Here is a 21,965-nt window from a genome sequence, read left to right on the forward strand (position 1 = left end):
CTGAAAGCTTGATATCTCTGAGTAATGGCCTGAATACATTCCGTTTTCCCCCCATCCTCAGCAGGGGGTGCTCAAATCTCATTCAGTTTTTCCTAGTCAGCCCAAATACCTCTTGCAGTCAGCAGTCTGACTTCTGCACATTCCAGCAATCATAACCTCTTGGGCTTTTTTACCCCTGGGGGTATTCAAGGGTATGCAGTACCGGCACCCCCCAGAAGAAAAGCACAGGTTAAAAGCGTGGCACTTAGTGTAACAACTTCATTGTGAGTACCGGCACCTTTTTCCCCTAGAAGAAAAGCACCGGGCACCCCTGTTGTGTGTGTGCTACCAAATCATCAATCAATCAATCAATCAATCAATCAATCAGTGTTTCCCTGTGGCTTTACACTGCAGGGGAGTTTAGTAGTTGTAATCAAGCTGTTTTTTTAGGCATGTTTGTCTGCAATTGCTACCACTGGTGGTTTTGTGTGTGCATACTGTACAACACATCACTGATGCAACAATATTGCAGTAGTGGTGGATTTATCCTGGATTGTCCACACATCATTCCAGTTTATCCGTTCTCCTGTGATGCTTCCCCAGTGTTACCACCCTGAACTCAGCTGCATTGGTAAAGAAAAACGCTTTATATGTGTTATAACACTGTGAAACTAGATGGCGCTGTGGAGTCCCGTCTTTCACCAACGTGATTTCCCTTCATGTAGTTTAGAACGCATTTTCCTGAAACACTTTTTTTGATGTGTGTAGATGCAGCCACTGTTGCTATCCCAGTGTTAACATTGTCGTCTGGAGGGCCACTCTTGCACAGCAACATTTGTAGTATGAAAAGTTGCAGGGTTTTAGCAGGAAGCTACAGAATATCCACCGTTTGCAAACGAATCAGTAATCTACCCCAAAACCTTTGCAGGTGCAAACAGTATTGAATTTAGGATCTCTGATACCATCATGAGCAAAATTAATCTAGAGTGGCCCTAATGTATTATTATTTATATACACTTGACACTCACAGTAGGTTTAAATAATTTTAAACCCCAATGAATCATGCAATCAGAAGGGGGGGGAGAGAGAAGGAGATGCTGCACCCAATCCTGCTGGGTGCTAGTGAAGCAGACCCCCTGCAGAAAGCAGGATTGAAGCCTCTGCTGATCAGCTGATGAGCAGAGGCTTCAATCCTGCTATTTGTTGCTTCACCAGGGTGTTCCCTGTAGGGAAGCACTAGCAAATCAGACTCTGCATGTGGAATGTTCAGGGAGGCAGGAGAGGATATATTGTTTATTAATATCCTTCCTAACTTGTGCTAGCAAGTCCCTTTACGTAGCAGAGTGCATTCCCCTTTTAAACGCACAGCGGGTGGCTGGTTGCAGGCTTGTTTAAGACTCTCACTATCATACAATTCAGTATTGAATTGTATGTTCCTGGTGAGTTCCCCTTTTATCCCTCTTAAAAGAATGAACACACAGCAATCTTATTTAAAGCCAATAAAAGAAGTTTACTCACAAGATCATCAGTTCACAGTTGGATCCCTGAAGGCCGTCTTAGTTACAAAGTATATACATGTGGAACTATCCCATGTGGGAATAACCCCAGTGTCCTCTATTGGCTGAAAGCATCTCTAGCTAAAAAGATGCTGCTCCTACAATGGAGGAAGTCAAAGAGAGAGAGAGTGCTGCATGCCTTGTGCTTTTGTTACCTGCGCAAGTAAGGTCACACCCACCTCTAGTTACATGAAAAGGAAGTATGTACCAGCCCAGGAGGAAACAGGGAGTTCTGACCGGCTGGACCAAACATTCCCTTGCATGTCCACTCTAGGAAAACAAGGAATGTAGTATTTGACTGCTACTTATGTACAGTATTACATCCCACACTGCAGAGGCTGCCTGCCTCCACTTCTTCCATTCTGCTGCCCCAGAGCTCTGCTTTTTGACAGCCTTGGAATGCTCCAAGTGGGATAATCTAACCTGGAGCAATCCAGGGCAATCTCAGCTCAATCCAACCCAAGGCCAAATTGTCCTGATTCTGGCTGATTTGGTTCAGGATGCAGGCTTTAGCCAGATCCAGAGCCCTAGTACAGGGGTTAGTTGTCCAGTTCAATACTAGATTGCCTAAGGCAAAATAGGCACATAAGTGAACAATCTGAAGGCAGGAAAGTTTGAGCAGGAGTGTGAAACAAACCTATGTTACATTACCTTTCTTGTTTGGGACTGTAGATTTGATAATGAGGAAATGCCTCAAAATGTGAGCATTGAAAGAGCCCGGATAGATGCCAAATACACCGGAGATGTTTATTTTTGCCAGACACATTGCACAGCTGAGACAATTAAGCCTGCAGAAATTGCTTGTCCATTAAGACTTGAAATCAATAGGAATAAGACTGGTATGCTTGAATTGCAGGCATCTTATTAGAAGGTGAGAAATTGAAGGAGGAAAACAATTTCACTTACTTGGGAAATCTCCATGCTAGCTGCCGGAGGTATAACAAAAGGAGGCATTATTAGAATGCAGAGGAGGGAGCTGAAGTGTTTTACAAACTTAACAATATCTGGGAATTAAAGTTATTCAATCTAGATCAAAGTTGAGAATTCTCAACTCAAGTATAATTCCCACTCTTATAGATGAGAAAGTAGTGGACTGTCAAAGGAAACAGATGAGAGGATTGAAAACAAATCACATATATACATACATGCAGTGCTTTATTTCGGGGGTACGCATGCCCCTAAATATTTTGTGAATCTAAGTTTGGCCTCATTGAGGGGCAATATTTCAATATGAGTAGGAAAATGAGAGTGCCCCTAAACATTTTTGTAAAAGAAAAAAAAAGCACTGCATATATGGATAGTAAATAGGACGACCTCCAAAAATGCTGGCAATTGTTTAAAGTTAAGGTTTTGTCCTTGAGAGAGAACTGTGAGGGAGAAGGCAGACATGTACTGAACTCTGCCATTGGCTAAAACACAAGTGTGTGTAGTGGTTAGAGCAGCCACTCTCAACCTTGGGTGCCCAGATGTTGTTGGACTACAACTCCCATGATCCCTGACTGCTGGCCCTTCTCACTAGGGATGATGGGAGTCCAACAACATCTGGGGACCCAAGGTGGAGAAAGGCTGGGTTAGAGTGCTGGGAAACCAGTGTTCAAATCCCCACTCTTGCCATGAAACCTACTGTGTGGCTTTGGACCAGTCACACACCTTACAGGATTGTTTTGAGGATAAAAATGGATGCGTCTGTGTTCGTGGCGGGGCAAGAGAACCATGTACTCTACCTTGAGCTCCTTGTAAACCTGAAATGTAAAAACCAATGAACAAATAAATAACCGCGAGGAGCCAAAAGACACTCCTAACTACAGATGCCATCTAGGCCTCTGACAACAAAGCTGTATCCAGGTGCATCCCCAGGCCAGAAACCTGCTCCTAATTTCCAGACATGGGAACTAGCTACCCACAGAGACTTTGTTTTCCCAGGGAAATGACTTGTGTCTGCTCTGAATGAGAGAGGGAGAGGGGAGGAGCTGATCAGAGTTAGGCGTAGAAAAAGAAGTCAAGGCTTCCCCGTTTCCATGTTGATTGTGAGGGTCAGCCTGGAGATCATGTGTGACCATCAATCTAGACTCAGGAAGGTGTGCAGAGTCACTAAGGTGAGTTCTTCTGTGGAAAGCTCTCCCCAGGAAGGTTTTCGCCTGGCGCCTAAAGATGTATAATGAAGGCGGCAGGTGAAAATGTTCTTCTTCAACCAAGTTTTCGGCTGACAAACATCCAATAATATATCCTTTTAAATGTGTTTGTGGGAGGAAGTGGCAGGAGGGTGGTTATTGTCTTGCTTTTGTTCTTGTTTGTATTATGTATTTTGCATTTTTATCTTGTATTTTTATGCTGTGAACCTCCCTGAGATCTACGGCTCAAGGGTAGCATACAAATTTTAATAGTAGTAATAATAATAATAATAATAATAATAATAATAATAATAATAATAATGGTAGTGTACTTACAATAGATTTAAAGCACATGACTCCCCCCAAAGAATTCAGGGAACTGGAGGGAGTTGGGAATTGTAGCTCTGTGAGGGGGTAAACTACAGTTCCCAGGATTCTTTGGGGCAAGTCATGTGCTTTAAATCTATGTTCTGTATTTAGCTCAGGAGACCACCCTGGATCCCGAGGAACCAGAGGCAGGGATAGAACTGCCAAATATTTATTTCAAGTATTTTTATATCAGTTTTCATCAACGGAATAAGCACTAAGCTCCCCCCCAATCAAAGCAGCATAAATAAAACAACAGAGCATCTAAAACAATCTAAACAATAGATAAACCACCATATAGCAGCATACAGTCCAGAAAACAAGAGCGATACTACAGCATAAAATGTCCATCATTTTATGAAAATGATTAGTATGGTACTACAGTTTACAAGTCCAGCATGATTGGGGCAAGGTATGTATGGGTTTAGGTCACTTGAAAATGTATATCTGTATAAGCTCATATTGTCTGATTCTATAATAAGGGATGGAGAGATGTGGAGCAAGGTTTTGAAGCTGATACTGACAGTGAAGCGATCTAATGAGAGGGGATTTAAGCTCCCAGTGACAGGAGATGATGACTGTAGCAGAGGCATTTTTGGAATTGACAGGAGGGGTGACATGACACCAGGGGGTTGCAGTAGAGGGGGGAGTGGAGATGATGAGGACACAGATGAAGGCTTTAGTTGAAAGCCTAGGTGCTGGAGATGCTGAAGATGAAAGAATGGAAAGACCTGGGTATGTGGCGGCTGGAAGAACCGAGAGCTGTCAAAGAGAACCCCTGAGGTTGCATACCCAAATACCGGGTGACAATCTGTCCAACAGTGACAGAAAAGCTGGAGACAGAAGTTTGGGGGAGGAAAAGGAGCACTCCTGCTTGTTTCATCTGAAACAGAAACAGGAGGTTAAGGCAGAAACAGCAGTAAAACAAACACATGTCCCCAAACTGTTTTGCACATATGGGATTTGATAGAAGGTGAATGGTCAGGGACTGAAAAATAGAACTGCAAAAATTTTGAACTGAAGACTGATTTTCTTTTTTTTCTTTTTTGCTTTGATATCTAAAGGTGTACTAAATGTAGGATGTTAGGATGGTCTTTTAGTACCATATGCAAAATGAAAGGGGGAATATAGGAAGCTCGCCTTATACTGAGTCAGACCCACTGGTACAGCTAGTTGTTGGCATCCGTTTGTCTCGAGAAACAATGGAGTACACCTCTTGGGGTGAAGTTTGCAACAGTGTTAGCAGCTCTGAAGTGATCACTCTAGGGCACAAGCCTGGGCAATGTGTATGGAGGTCCTTGAAGATATCTTGCAAGTCAGCAGATGTTTATGGTCAGAGTTTTCCTTCTCCCAGATGGGCTACCTTCCCCCATCTGCCCCTAACTTCCCTCTACAGCATGTGCAGAAACTGCCTTCTTACCGTTGGACCCACTTTTGATCTCATCCACTCAATCTGTCAGAGCCTGTTTTCACATGCAGGGTCCATCCAGGCCAGTGTTATCTATATGGGGATGGTGCTGTGGTCTAAACCATTGAGCCTCTTGGGCTTGCTGATCAGAAGGTTAGCGGTTCGAATCTGCACAACGGGGTGAGCTCCCATTGCTCTGTCCCAGCTGTTGCCAACCTAGCAGTTCGAAAGCATACCAGTGTGAGTAGATAAATAGGTACTGCTGTGGCGGGAAGGTAAACAGCATTTCCCTGCGCTCTGGTTTCTGTCACGGTGTTCCGTTGCGCCAGAAGCAGTTTAGTCATCCTGGCCACATGACCCGGAAAGCTGCCTGTGGACAAACGCTGGCTCCCTTGCTCTGAAAAGCGAGATGAGTGCCGCAACCCCATAGTCACTTTTGACTGAACTTAACCGTCCAGGGGTCCTTTACCTTTACCTTTACCTATCTATATGGTCTGGCAGCTTTGCCATTATACTGCTACGTGCTTTAGAGTCTCATAAGTCACTTCGTGAAAACATGACAACCTCAAAGTAAAAACAAGGAAACAAACAACCCCCATTGCATCTTTGTTAATTTTCGCTTGGTGTGATCCCTGTGCAAGCAGGCGGCCAAGGGGCAGTGGGAGATGCCTGGCGAAAGTGAGACGTTTGACTGTGGAGAAACTTGAGACAGGCAAATAGCATTTTCAAAGATCTCTAATAGAGCTGGCGATTCAGTTATGCCATGAGTAGCAATGTGATTGCCTGTCTCTACCTCTTTGAAGGGCAGTGCCTAGACCAGGCACAGGCAAACTCGGCCCTCCAGATGTTTTGGGACTGCAACTCCCATCATGCCTAGCTAACAGGACCAGTGGTCAGGAATGATGGGAATTGTAGTCCCTAACAGGACCAGTGGTCAGGAATGATGGGAATTGTAGTCCCAAACATCTGGAGGGACGAGTTTGCCTATGCCTGCCCTAGACCCTGTGCAGCAGCCACTCATTTCTTGTTCGATAAACTGGTTGTTTGGAAAGGCCTTTCGGAAATTCAGCACTAAAACATTTGCCCCAAGGCTGCAAAGGACTGAGTGCAACCAGTGAAGAAGATGCACTGCTACTGGGCCAGCTGGGCGGCTGTGGCACAAAGAAATGGCCAAGGATGGTGAAGATTAATTCACTGTACAACAGGGTGACGGGTGCGTTTGAAGCAAATAGGTCGCCCTGTTTTATTCCTGATGCTGTTAACAAGCACGGAGAAGCTATATCCCCGGTGAGTCAGTGGTATGGTCTCCAGGAGGGAAACACCATTTGTAAAGTGTCAGGATGGAGAAATTTCCCTCTGCTGTTTTGTATGTGTGTATGCAAAAAGACAGCCTGGCGAGATAACGCTCTGTTTTCCTCAGAACGCTCCCTCCAAACTTTCTCAGCAGTGCCCAGAAGACCTGAGCTGAACGGTGCACTTTGCCTACATATACTTCTGTGGTAGGCGCATGCTCTCTCTTCAGACCTGGCGTAGTTTCCCTCTTCTCTGTTTTGTAAGGAACCTATGGCGATGCAACTGCCATTGGGAACAAGCTCGTTTCCTCCTGCTCTGGAGGGTGGGACTCGAACCAATGGCTTCAAGTTACAAGAAAGGAGATTCCGACTAAACATTCGGAAAACGTTTCTGACGGTAAGAGCTGCTCGACAGTGGAACGGTCTCCCTCGGGAGGTTGTGGACTCTCCTTCCTTGGGGGTTTTTAAGCAGAGGCTAGATGGCCACCTGTCATGGATGTTGCAGCTGATATTCCTGCATTGCCACAGGTTGGACTAGATGACCCTTGGTGTCCCTCCCAACTCTACAATTCTATGATTCTATGTGATCTGCCAAGGGAAAGCCACCACAGCTAGCAAACACACCTTTTTAATGTATTTTTAATCTTTGTTGGAAGCTGCACAGAGTGGATGGGGAAACCCAGCCAGATGGACGGGGTACAAATAAATTTATTATTATTATTATTATTATTATTATTATTATTATTATTATTACTACAACTACTACTATCACAAGGTGTGAGCTTTGGCTAGCAAGAATTGGGACACTGTGTTGTGCTGCCCCTTGATCTGAGCTATGTCCTTGTTGTTGTTGTTTAGTCGTGTAGTCGTGTCCGACTTCGTGACCCTATGGACCAAAGCACACCAGGCACTCCTGTCTTCCACTACCTCCCGCAGTTTGGTCAGACTCATGTTGGTAGCTTCGAGAACACTGTCCAACCATCTTGTCCTCTGTCGTCCCCTTCTCCTTGTGCCCTCCATCTTTCCCAACACCAGGGTCTTTTCCAGGGAGTCTTCCCTTCTCATGAGGTGGCCAAAGTACTGGAGCCTCAACTTCAGGATCTGTCCTTCTAGTGAGCACTCAGGGCTGATTTCTTTAAGAATGGATAGGTTTGATCTTCTTGCAGTCCATGGGACTCTCAAGAGTCTCCTCCAGCACCATAATTCAAAAGCATCAATTCTTCGGCGTTCAGCCTTCTTTATGGTCCAGTTCTCACTTAGCTCTCACCTATGTCCTTACTTGATTGTAACCACCACGTTTTTTTTCTATTTTGCTTGTTTATTTCTTTATTTTTAAGAGAAGAAGGAAGACACAGAGGCCATATTGACATGCATTTCAAGTTCTGTGGTACCACTTTAAACAATCATGGCTTCCCTCAAAGGATTATGGGAGCTGTTGTTTGTTAAGGGTGCTGAGAGTTGTTACAGGACCCCCCATTCCCCCTAGACAGCTACAATCTCAGCATTTCCTGCGAATAAGGATTGATTGTTAAACCAGTCTGGGTATCGTAGCTCTTTATTGAGAAATAAGTGCCACTAAATCCATTGATTGTTTACTCCCTGGGAAGAGGATATAGGTTTGCAGCCTTAAAACCATAATCTGTACAAGCCAGAAGAGCAGAGACATTATAGGTCTGCACTCATTTTAAAAAGTTTCAATAAAGTGAATTTAGTAGGTTTCGGCAGAATGGGGCAGGGGAAGTGGAGGGAAGGGTATTTGTGTTGCGTCCATTGGTTTCTCTGAAGCCTGTTATGGTTACAGCTCTGAATTTTGAGTTTTCAAATACTGTATCACAGCAGTCAAGTGTTCTAGAGCTCAGTAAATGTCTCCGAATGGTATTGGCATAGCGGGCTGAGTTGGATAATAGCATATAGATTGCAGACTTGCTTTTTGAGGCCAAGGAGAGACTCTCGATCAATCAGTGAGTTTTGCTAAGGGGCTCGGTGCCTCTCTGTTCTGTTTCTGTGCACTTCCTGGGAATCACGTTCCCTAATCCTCACTTGAAATACTCAGTAGTCAAATGACTAATTACTGTAAAATATTTCGGAAACAATTTAAAGGACGGAACGCAAATAAACAGCATCATTTTAACAGTAGCTTTAATCGCATCCTACAGCTGGAGATCTCTGAGCAAAGATTAAGGTAATTAACGAATGTCAACATGTCAGTCACATAAAAAGCACCTTCTTCATTTGTATTTTTATTTTAATTATGCAAGCACTCCTCTTTCTTCAGGACGTGGGAGCACAGCGGAATCCTGTTACTGTGAAGGTCACCCTTTGATTGCTGGAAGATTTCCCCATAGTGCAGGAGTTCAAACCTATTTTGATGCCTCCAGTAGGAGTTCCTCTCCCCGCTTCAGCCAATGTTGTCAATGAATGAAATGCTGTGTTCCCATCTCTGCGGAGCACTTTAAAAATAACCTTTGAATAACCTCCAGTAATTGGATTATAGTTGAATTTTGTGTGAATGCATATAAATACTAGTTAGAATCGTTTCCGGTTAATGCTGTATTGGATTTTTGGCAAGTTTCCATTTCCCCCCAAGAAAGTTGCATTTATGTAACATGCATTTCATTTCTTTTTAGCTACCGTTGATTTTAACCATCTGTTGGACATTTTTAATTACCTGTTTTTAACAGTTTTTTATTGACAATTTAAATGCTTCATATTTTCCTAAAACACTTAGTGGTTTGTTTTTTGTTTTTACAATCAAGTGATATATAAATTTTATATATATCAGGCATGTCCAACAGGTAGATCGTGATCTACTGGTAGATCACTGGACGTCTGTGGTAGATCACTGGTAGATCAGTGGCTCCCCCCAAAGAAGCTAAAAAACTTTGGCTCCCCTAAAAAAAACCTCAACATCTTTGCCCTCCACCCCTAAAATGACCTGACCCACCAAAAACAGGGCTTTCCTTCCTAACACAAGCTCAATGTCGCTTTCCTCCTCAACAACTTTGACCTGAACCCCCCAAAAGGGGGGTAAATCACTGCCAGTTTTTAACTCTGTGAGTAGATCGCAGTCTCTTGGAAGTTGGCCACCCCTGATATATACCGCGATATATATATATATATATATATATATATATATATATATATATATATATATATATATGTGTGTGTGTGGGTGTGTGTGTGTGTGTGGGTGGGTGTGTGGGTGGGTGGGTGGGTGGGTGGGTGTGTGGGTGGGTGTGTATAGTAGAAATTATAGAACCCACCTTAATGCTGAAACCTCAAGGCAGCTATCAACAACATATATTTAAAACAAACTAGGCAGTTGAGGAACAATTAAAAGCAGATAACAAATGAAAGCAGTTGCAATGAATTTGTACTGGTTTTGTTGTTTTTGTTGTTTGCTTGAGGGGACTTTGGGAGAAATCCTAACCTCCTGATCTTTACCGATAGAAAGGGCTTAGGATATAGTGGGGGGTGTCCATCTGCTAGTCCTCATCACCTGCCAGGTATGGTAGTGCCTTCATTGGCAAATAAGCTCCCTCTGCAGCCATGGAAAGTTCAGTGAATGGGATCCGTACCACCAGAAATGTCCCTACTAGCTGTAGCAAGTAGAGATGGGGGAGAAATTAGAATCAGTTCACATTTCAAGGTGGACCTACCAATTCTGTACCATCCAAAGCAATATGGGAACTGAAACACTGTCATCTTTCTAAATCCACACTAATTTTTTCAATGAAGTTATTCAGCCCAGTAATGTGTACAAAAATGCATATACTTGGACAAAGTGGGTATAACAATGCATATATACATGGAAATAGCATAAAATGCATTGTATTTGGGGAAATTTCTTTGAAGTCCCAACAGCCGGGCCTTCAAAGAGCAGCAGCATCTGACATAACTTCAAATTGCTTTGAAGTCCCAACAACCGGGCCTTCAAAGCACAACCATGCTAATCCGACAAAGCTGGCCCTTCAGATATGGGGAGATTATGGTCAGGAAGTGTTCTCCACCCCTGCAGCTGATATTTGTTTGCTCCATTAGTCCAGCAGTGCTGTTAAGACAACTCAGTCCAGTGAATCAGGAGTCATTAAGGCTGAGATTCCCCTAGTCAGGACTTCTGGAATCCAGGCTCATGATTCCCGTCTAGACCAAGTCAGCCTAGCTAGTAGCCACCATTGCATCCTGTAGGAGTGAATCGCATAGTTCAACCATGTGCTGTGTACTAACGTATTTTCTTTTGCCTATCCTGACTCTTCTAACAACCAGCTCTATTGGATGGGTCTGAGCTCTGGTACATGTTAAGAAGATAACTAGAGCCCAAGTGAGAGTTCATTCTTAAGCATCATGGAGCCGGCCTTCCTTCTGACAATGATAAAAGGTAGATTGTTTTAAGTTGCCTTACACATTTAGGATTCAGTGGGTAGTAGTAGTAGTAGTAGTAGTAGTAGTAGTAGTAGTAGTAATGATAAATTTATTTATACCCCGCCCATCTGGCTGGGTTTCCCCAACCACTCTGGACAGCTCCCAACAGTATATTAAAAACACGATAAAACATCAAACATTAAAAAATTCCCTAAACAGGGCTGCCTTCAGATATTTCCTAAAAGTCAGATAGCTGTTTGTTTCATTGACATCTGATGGGAGGGCATTCCACAGGGCAGGCGCCACTACCGAGAAGGCCCTCTGCCTGGTTCCCTGTAGCTTCACTTCTCACAGTGAGGGAACTGGCAGAAGGCCCTCAGAGCTGGACCTCAGTGTCCGGGCTGAACAATGGGGCTGGAGATGCTCCTTCAGGTATACTGGGCCAAGGCATTTGCAGACCAGATGTCACCCCAGTGTATTGCAGTCTCTCTGTCTGACCGGCATGTTGGGCATGAAGAATAATCCCTCTGTTAGATTTCCTCCTTGTATTCTAATAAAAGTTTTAAATAAAGAGAAGGTCGCCTCCCATTGGTGCCTCTGCTGCTTTGCTTTCTTCTAATGAAATATTTACTGTGCCGTAATTGCAGTCCATCCCTCAGGCAGAGGGGAAACTCTCAGACACTCCGCAAATATACTACTCTGCCTCAGCAGGGCATTTGGAAGGGGAGAGGAAAGAAATGGTTCTCAGTAGATAACAATTGTTTGATAATGGCCTCTTTTGAGATGAGCTCTAGGGCTTTCTTCACTAACTGGATTAATTATCTTTGGAAGGGAGGCCTTAAATTACAGTTCGCCACATCGCAGCTTGCTAATCGCTTCTGTATTAGGAAGGATCTTCCCACACAAACCCATCGGAGGACAGGCGTTTGAAGTGAGCCACACGGGTCAAGTTGCCAAATTGCTTCTAAACTTTGGAGCAGTTGCTCAAATTATATTCCGAAGAACACTCAGGACACCGTTTCTCCACTCGCTAGGAGAAAAAGAAAGGAAGAAAAGGGAAAGGCGTTTTGGTACCCAAATCCCAGCTGCTGTAACTGAGGCTGAGTTTTTCTGATCAAGTTTAAAAAGGAAATGCCATCACAAGCTCACAGGAATGTTTTATTATTATTATAAGAACACGTCTAAACTGCTGAATCTATATCTTTCTATCTATATTAGTAGCACCATTCAAACATCATAAAGTTGTAAAAGAATACATTACAGAACACATGACCAATGCTGAATCAAATTAATTCCCTTAAAAAAAAACTTTTGGTGCAACATCTCTCATCTTCTCTCTTTTTAGGTTTTCCCTTCTCTTGTCTTTTTTCCTGCCTTTTTTCTTTTTTTTATACCGAGTAGCTGTTTAATATCAGTATCTTATTAAAAAGATACTCTGTAATGGGTATGTATTTTTATATCTCTGAATAAGTGTTGTTGTTGTTGTTGTTCAGTCGTTCAGTCGTGTCTGACTCTTCGTAACCCCATGGACCAGAGCACGCCAGGCACGCCTATCTTTCACTGCCTCCCGCAGTTTGGCCAAACTCATGCCAGTCGCTTCGAGAACACTGTCCAACCATCACACCCTCGGTCTCCCCCTTCTCCTTGTGCCCTCCATCTTCCCCAACATCAGGGTCTTTTCTAGGGAGTCTTCTCTTCTCATGAGGTGGCCAAAGTACTGGAGCCTCAGCTTCAGAATCTGTATCAGCTTCAGCTTCAGAATAAGTATCAATAATTTATTTTTACAAAAAACAAACAAACAAACAAAGCACATGTTTTATTATGTTTTTCTATATGTTGGAAGCTGCCTGGAGTGGTTGGGGCAACCCAGTCAGATGGGCGGGGAATAATAATAGAATAGGATTTTGTACATACAGTACCATGTATAAAAACATTTTCATAGGAGAAATGTTGGAGGGTATGCATATGGTGTATGGAAGTATAAAGTGCATTCCCATTCTATGAAATGAAGGGTGAAAACAGATTACTGAAGCCCTGAGCACTCTGAGGATAAGCAGGAAGGTGATCAACTGCAAGTGCAGTTTCTTATGCAGGGATGAGACTGAGAGAAGCTACACTTGTTGAATTTCTCTCTCCTACACGCTGCTACCGGCTCAGGTACTGCTACCAAGCTCTGATGTTGCTTCAGCCCAGCCTTAAGTAGAAGCAGCAGGTCAGGCGCTGCTGTAAGAGAGAAGAGCTCTGGTGTTGCTTCAGCAACAAGCAGCCTTCTAATATTTACATTTGATTGAAACTTTTCTGCAAAGGGACAAAATTTAAAAAGGGTGAGGAAAAGTGAACACAAAACAAAAACGAAAAGAGAAAGAAGCTGTCAGGGAAAGAGGGACTACTCGGGAGGAGCAGGGAGAGAGAGAGGAGCAAACTAGAGCTGGGAGAGAAGATAGCGATTCCTCCAGGGAAGGGGGGTCACTGGGTTATAGAGAACAGCCACCCACAATCTCTACAGATTCATCTTCCTCCTCCAGCCCCCGTCAGGAAATGTCTCCGGAAGAGAGGGAGATGCCAGGCTTGGGGATGACAGAACAGAGACACAGCACCGTCAGTCACAGACAGGAAGATGAGCTGGGGGGGGGGGAGGAGACGCAGTTGTCATTTTAGGGTGCCGAGCCGTTGGTTGTGTTGGCGGGTGAGAGGAAGCCCACCACTCCGAGAAACTGAAACTGACTGAGCAGTCATGGCTGCAGCGACTCTGTAATTCCATTATGGACAATAAATAGTTTTAGCTTACCTAAAGGCTTTTCGTTACTCATGAGCAACACCCAAGGGAAGAAGTAAATCGCTGACAGAAGCGTTTGAAACTGTAGTACAGCGGTACCTCCAGTTACAAACGCCTCAGGTTACAAACGCTTCAGGTTACAAACTCCGCTAACCTGGAAGAGTTACCTCGAGTTGAGAACTTTGCCCCAGGATGAGAACAGAAATTGTGTGCCTGCCGCCGGCGCAGCGGCAGCAAGAGGCCCCATTAGCGAAAGCACGCCTCTAGTTAAGAACGGTTTCAGGTTAAGAACAGACCTCCGGAATGAATTAAGTTCGTAACTGGAGGTACCACTGTACAATACAACATGCAGGGCTGTCATGTGGAAGATGCAGCAAGCTTGTTTTCTCCTGCTCTGGAGGTTAGGACACGAACCTATGGCTTCAAGTTACAAAAAAGGAGATTCCGACTCAACATCAGGAATAACTTTTTGACAGTAAGAGCTGTTTGCCAGTGGAATGGACTCCCTCAGGAAGTTGGGGGCTCTCCTTCCTTGGAGGTTTTTAAGCAGAGGTTGGGTGGCCGCTTGTCATCAGTGGCGGGGCAAGCCGATCGGGTGCCAGGGGCGCCATGTGTCCAGGGGCGGGGGGAGCCACCCACGGGGGGGGAGCCATCCGTGGGGTGGAGCCAGCTGGGGCAGGACACTCTGTGGGGCCTCTGGAGTCTGCCTGCCTCCTCCCTCTTAGCTGCCCTACAGCTGAGGGGGAGGCAGCAGGTGGACCGTTTGCGACAGCTTGGAGACATGCGTGGCTCGAGCGCACTGCAGGCCCCACGGTGAGTTCCGCCCGGCATTTTGTCACCCCCCTCAGTGTTGACACCTGCCTCTACCGCACCCCCTTCCTCTGCCCCTGCCTGTCATGGATGCTTTAGCTTACATCGCAGGGAGTAGTAGGCCGTGATGGTCCTCAGGTTGCCTTCCAACTGTTATGAAAACTTCCCGCGGGGGCAAGTTGAGAGACTGACCCCAAGGCGGACGAAGCTTCCGTGCCCTCTGGCTTCTGGAGTCCAGGGGCACAATGTAATATGCGATTGTTTCCCAGCTTGAAAAACAACACGCATCAGCCAGTAAGGCAAAAACCTACTTTATTGTAGATAAAGAGCAGAATGTCTCTGCGTAGCCAGCTCATTATTTCAGAGCTGTCTGTAAAAGCGTCTGCATCTCCTGATGCAAAACAGAAAGTAAGGAGTACAGCAGTAAATTACAATGACATCACATGTGTGGGAGCTGGTATAGCTGCTGTGATTCCCACAAAGTGAAACATGACTCTTGGTCAGGTGACCTCGCTGACGAGGCTCTTCGCAGCTCGGCTTGTACTGATATCACAACACCAACTCTATGATTCTATGATACCCCCTCTGACTCGGGAGTCCCCATCTCATCTCTTGGAGAAAGGGAATCCTGTTCCAGACCGTGACACCGGGTTATGGTCCAGGGGCTTCATCAATCCATTTACACAGCACACACCCAGTCGCCACACACTGAAAGGGCTGCATCGCATCCTGATCAGGGGAATATCAACAGACAAGTTTGCTTGGACCGTCCCTGGAAAAGTCAGCCAGTGACCCGACACGTGCTCTACACCTGCAGACAGGTGGATGATGAATGGATACAGCCTGAGCGGGCTAATAACCTCCCGAGCAGGTGCAGGAGGACCAGTTTTAAATCACCTTGAGAAAAGCGGCACCGCACAGCCAGGAAGCGAAAGCACCTCCTTGGAGGGTAAGCCTCGCCTTGCTCGAGATGACAAGTAGCCTGGGGGAGAGCGGAGGCTATTGTTTACCTTACTCTCTGGAGGCAGTGGGGGGAAAGGGAAGTTTTCAACACATTTCCACTCTGGGGAAATAGGTGCAAAAGAAGATTTATTAGTTATGAAGCATAAGGCACGCTGCAGGGAAAAGATAAAAAAAAAGAAGAGGTGGAAAAAAATACACATGGGAAGGCAAAAGGCCTGCGTTCAAAACGCTCTCATTGTCTGGGTTTGCAGAGCTGCGATGTAGATTCTGGGATTAGTGGGGCAGGGAGGAGAAGTGAGAGTCTTCATAACAGCACCGAGGCCAGTTTTAATTTCATTTCAGTGTCCTGCCCCACCAAGTACTTCTGGTATTTCCATATGCATGCTCCTCCCATAACGGAAAGCTAAAACGAAGCCTGTCTTTAGCTTCTACTTCTCTAGGCATTGGGGAGGCGGTGATTCAATCCGATTTGTGTTTAAAATCATGGTAACCATTTCATTTTTTTCTAAAACGATTCAGGAACCATATTGAAAATTCACAGTTCTATGAATCTTGCAGTGCAGCTCAAACAATGCACGCAAAATAGTATATAGGATAAAGTGCGGTTATAAGCTTCACTTATGCGTGAAAATAGCATACAAAAACACAGCCCATTAGGCAAAAGTGCCTACAAAATTGTGCAGAATTAGGAACAATTTGCACTAAAATGGTGATAAATTTTCACGAGGATGTTTTTTTTAAAATTAAAAAATCACAAACCGATGTGGAAATGTGGGGGATTAAATTTACGATTTAAAAAATGAGAAACCAAAGTTGGCATAATCACCCGTTGTTGCTCTTTGCACATTAAAGTTTTTGGATGTATGCTAAATATTTTTTTAGAGGACAATGCAGGAATCTCAGCTAAAGCATCCATAACAGGTGGCCATACAACCTCTGCTTGGAAACCTTCAAGGAAGGAGAGTTCATCACCTTTTGAGGGAGTCTGTTCCACAGCTCTCAGCCTCAGAAAGTTCTTCCTGATGTTGAGTTGCAATCTCCTTTCTTGTAAAGTGAATCCATTGGTTCAGGTCCAGAGCAGGAGAATACAAGCTTGCTCCAAATGGTCCTTTGTACGTAAAGGAGAAGAGTTTTACGCCGGAATTTTGAAGCCTAGAAGATGGTGACAGCAGGATATATTGAAGTAAAGACTCATCTCAGCACATTGTGAAAAGGGAAAGCTATGAACAAGACTCTAAACAACGGAAAAGACAAGCAGAAGGCAGAGTCCCTCTAACAAGGCCAACGGCTTAACAGATGCAGAGCAGCCAAAGAGTTATGGCAAGCAGCTTGCACCCACAAGCTGTCATTGTGTTGAGCAGACATGCTTCAGCGTGTGCACCAATGAAGAATTTGTCATGGCTCAAGTCTTGTTGCATACACAGAGCTCTGCTGGACTTTGCAAAGTTAGAGAAACATTACGGTGGCAAGAATGGTGAACTGGGAATGCTCCGCACAACCAGATTAGCACAGAGGGTTGAGTGGATCCTTGCAGAGTTAGGCATGGAGGCCATTGCTACTTCTCATTTTAGCCTACATAAAATCTATCTGCTTACATTTATAAGGTTTGTAGTGGTGTGATAAATATGGGTTGAGTTGCAGGTGGAGCAGGATGTGAGGCACACCAGGTTCCAAACTAACCCTAAGGCCAGGAATCATCACTCCAATTTGAACCTGTACATTTCTCCATAGTGGCCAGTTCTCATGCTGTGGATTTAAGGTAGAGAGCAGTTCTTGGCAGATATGCCTGGATTCCCATGAAAATAAAATGTGCACGTTGCATATGCAAAATCTGTCTTGTGAAAAGTTCAGCGTCCTAACTCAAGGTCAGGCCATGTTTTTTCTTTTCTTTTCTGGTGAGGGTTACAGTCCCTCAGGTGGAATATGGGGGGGAGGGGGATGACGACATTCCAGTAGTTGGGAGAAGAGCCAAATGGGGGCGAGGCCACCCTCTTCTCTCCCCTCACACTCTTATCTGGCCATTTCAGCACCAAACACTGAAAGCCACTTTAAACAGTCATGGTTTCCTCCAAATAATTACGGGAATTAGTTTGTTAAAAGGTGCTGAAAGTTGCTAGGACACCCCAATTCACCCCGCAGAGCTACCATTACCAGAGTTCCCCGAGAAGAGGGATTGACTGTTAACCCACTCTGGCAATGGCAGTTCTGTGAGGGTTACAGGGGTCTCTTCAAACCACCTTCAAAAATTCACTTCCCATGATTCTTTGGGGGAAGTTATGGATTTTTAAGGTGGTATAACAGTGCTTTGCCTGTTGTTTTTGTCCATGGAGCACAAGGAGAAGGGGACGACAGAAGACGAGATGGTTAGACAATGTTCTCGAAGCTACTAACATGAGTTTGACCAAACTGCGGGAGGCAGTGGAAGACAGGAGTGCCTGGTGTGCTCTGGTCCATGGGGTCACGAAGAGTCGGACTCGACTAAACATCAACAACAAGAGTATTTTAAATGTACGGCATGGAGGTGGCCTCTCTCTTCCTCCACCTCTTTCTCTCACTTTTGTCAGAAATCTGAGCTGAGGACTTTTGAATTTAGGCCCAGGGCTGCCTGAAATCCCTGTTCTACCACATCGTTGGGGTGACTGCAGTTGAAAGGAGAAACCTTTCTCCAGCTGTTTACTCAGATTTTGCATATCAGTGCTATGTCTTGCAAAGCATCAAAAACCTAGGGATATAAGAAGGGTTCTCCTGGATAAGACCAAAGGCTTCCCTGATGTCCACCTGCAAGGCATGAAGGCAATAGTCCTCTCCATCTATGGCCGTTCAGGAGGTGGAATTCATTCTGGAGTTTCCTGTACTGGTTGTGGGTATTTGCTACTGATAGACAGCCTGCCCCTACCCCACCCCCAGCTCCCAATGGCTTTATCTGTTGTTGTTCAGTCGTGTCTGACTCTTCGTGACCCCATGGACCAGAGCACGCCAGGCACCCCTATCCTCCACTGCCTCCTGCAGTTTGGCCAAACCCATGCTTTATCTAGTCCCCTCTAATCCAGGGGCTCTCACCACATCCTGTGATGGCAAACTGGTTATCTGTTGTGTGAAGAAGCACTTTCACCAGTCCATTCTGAATCTACTGCCCATGACTTAGAAGAATTGCAGAAAACACACAGATGCCAATTTATATGTACAGGTGCAGATTTAGGAATAACTGCTAGAATTTAAACAGAACCTTGGTTGTCAAACGCTTTTGGAAGTCGAACGTTTTGGCTTTCAAACGCAGACAACTCGGAAGTGAATGCTTCCATTTTCGAACGTGCCTTGGACAGCTTCCGAAGCATGTTTCTCCATTTTTTTCAGTGGATTTTACCAACCAGCAGTTGTGGCTCAGTTGACGAATGTTTCGGAAGACAAACAGTCTTCCAGAATGGATTACTTTCGACAACCAAGGTTCCACTGTACACATCTCACCATTCTGGGAAGAGTGTAAAGTGGTAGATATGACCCCCACCCCTCATTTATTCTGCTCCCTGCTTTCTACCCATGCATATTCAGGGATATGGCATTTAAATAGGTAGGCTCATAGGAAGCTGTCTTTTACTGAGTAAAGCCATTGCTCCATTTAGCTCAGCACAGGCAGCAGCTCTCCAGGGTTTCCAGCAGCATTCTCTTACCTGGAGATGCCAGGTATTGAACTTGAGACCTTCTGCTTGCGAAGTAGATGCTCTGCATGGGACATTTTAGCTAGGGACATGCAGATGAGAGATGGGGTGAGGCCCCATGGATATCCGAAGATAGAGATTTAGATCCAAACTATTAGAAACAGATGCATCTTCTGGAGCATATGGGTATTTTGGATACCACTTTTTAAATTTCTGTATTAGGCATTATTCTCTCTCTTGTTTAAAACTGTCAGAACAGATTGGTTTATTTGCATTGTTTAAACAAATTTGGATTGATATTTTTGTACTTACTATTTATTGATGGTATTTCTAATTGTTTCATATTCATATGCATAGATAATATGAACGGTTATACTTCATTGTTCTCTTGATATGCTGTGAGTCGCTTTGGGCACGTTATTTGGGGGGAGGTGGCATACAAATAGACAGATGGTGAAGGTGATAATTAAGAAAGGAGGGCCCTTTGAAACTGGGGGCCATGGAGGAATCCCTTGGGGGCCAGATTGGGCCTCTGGGCTGTTAGTGGCCTGTGTCTGCCTGAAGGGATGTATGGTGGAAAGGTTTGCCCTTTCCTTTTTGATATCCTGTTACTTTTGCTTTCAGTCACACATGAGTAGTATATGCAGAATTAAATGTCCACAAAGCAATACTGAAAAAAATAAACAACAACCAGTGTCAGTATCAGGGCTTGGAGGAAAAGGGGGAAAGAAATGTACCCCTGGCCAGGTAACAAAGGCTATAAATAATTACCTGATTTGAAAAGTGGTGGCTGGGCTCTGTTTTATAGTTACTCCCATCTCAGTAAATCTTGAAGTAAGTCCAGAGCTGAGTGATCGAAGAGCAGCCACCAGCATGTTTATCGATCACTTCTTTATTTCGATTCCCAAGCAATGGAATCCCTGTACAAGGGGTTCTCTCTTTTCATTTCATCCTCCTCCTCAATCCCCAGCTCCTCCAGGTATGACTGAGAATGCCTTCTGTTGCTAGTCAGTGTAGACAATACTGAGCTGGTTGGACCACTGGTCTGTCTTGGGCTAATTTGCTCAACCCATTCCATAGCTTTGATTAACTTGGAAAGTTCCCGAGAGGATCTCAATAGTGGCTTAGTGCCATCTTCTCCTTTGCCTCAGTCTGCAAAATGTCTTGGGCTAGCCAAATTAATGCAATTAGCTGGTGTGAAGACAGCTTTAATAGAGGGATAACCTTAATTCCTTTCCAGTCCTTTCCGATGTTTCTTCTCAGCCGCCTTCTACAGTGAGCAAGACTCCACATGTGTACACAGAGGAGCGTGCAGATTTGTCAAAAGTTTCATTGCCCATTTTGGGTGCCCAGCAAATTTTGGACAATGTGCAACCTAGCAACACTACATGGGTGGGAGATTTTTTATTTTTTTTGGATGAATCCATTCCTAACATTGACATTTCAGCCTATCTTTAGCTGAGCATGATGTCAGGATTGGATTTTGTGCCTTGGGGGCAGGGCCAGCCACAGGTCAAAGCAAAACAAATCCAAAACTTTGGCTCTTCAGCGATTGAGAAGGCAGAGAATATGTTTGCCTGAGGGCTCTGGTCCTCCAAGGACCCTCCCCCCCATCATTCCAAGTATAGAATTCAACTGGACTGGTGGCAGGAGTGGCAAGTTTGATGTGGTGGAGCCTTTCAGGTGGGCACCATTGCCATTATAAGAGAACAAGGGAGGCATTCACGGTGAATTCCAGCACCTCTTTTCCTAGAAAAATAGCACTGATTAAAGATTTGGGTGGCACTAATTCAAAAGCCTTGTTTTTTTGCAGGGAGTTGGGCTGAAAAGCAGATGCAACCTGCAGTGCTGCCCCTGAAAATAGTATTATTTATGGTTTATAACGGTTTGAGAATGTAGTTTTCATGACCATATAATCAGATTTTGTAGCAGCCGTACAACAACAACTATTATCATTATTATCATTACTATTACAGGAAACAAAGAAGGGGCTTCCTATGCCAACTGTGGGTGCAAAATCGAAAAACAACAACAACAATTAAAGGCTAGTGGCTGAACAGTTAAATATGGATTTTGTGGCCTACATATAGGCACCTATCTCTGGAAGAAAAATCCACTTTAGCACACAGAGTACAGTTGGCTGTCCCACCTGTGCAAGAGTGTTTGTTACAGTGCATTTGCCAATGATTTGCCCAATGTTCCACACTGTTTCATGAGAGGCCTTGATTTGATTTCTTGCCCTCAGGCTTGTGCTTACGTTGTGTGTTTGTTTTCAACTCTACTCTCCCTGCCACACAAACGCACACACACCACCACCAACAGCAACAATGGAGAACAACGGCTAGCTACGCAGGGCACCCACAGGATATTGGGATGCAAGCTCTTTTATGTGACACAGGAAAGAGGTTTGTATCCCAGAACGGGTGGTGGTGGTGGGGAGGGCTTTTAAAACTGATCTCTGCAACTTAAAATGTACACATGTGAACGCAAGCAGAGAAACAAGCAGAAGAAAGAAACATATTGTTCCATATGCAGATATAGAGTGAGACTCTGCTGCTCAACGCATACTCAAGGAAGGGAATAATAACAGCACAGGCTATGCAGATGTGCAAAGCTAATTTCTAGCGCTACTTCCTACAATGAAACGCAATGCCAGGGGAGGGGAATCTGAAGCTAAGAAACAGCA

The 21,965-nt window shown here is 44.6% G+C and overlaps 1 protein-coding gene across 1 annotated transcript in view; it reads right to left on the reverse strand.

The window, feature by feature from the left end:
• Positions 1-21,965, reverse strand: part of C1H14orf132 (chromosome 1 C14orf132 homolog) — a 91,400-nt gene that overhangs the window by 62,619 nt on the left and 6,816 nt on the right. The window lies entirely within an intron of this gene.

Source organism: Lacerta agilis, chromosome 1 (genome assembly GCF_009819535.1).
Source record: "Lacerta agilis isolate rLacAgi1 chromosome 1, rLacAgi1.pri, whole genome shotgun sequence".
NCBI lineage: Eukaryota > Metazoa > Chordata > Lepidosauria > Squamata > Lacertidae > Lacerta > Lacerta agilis.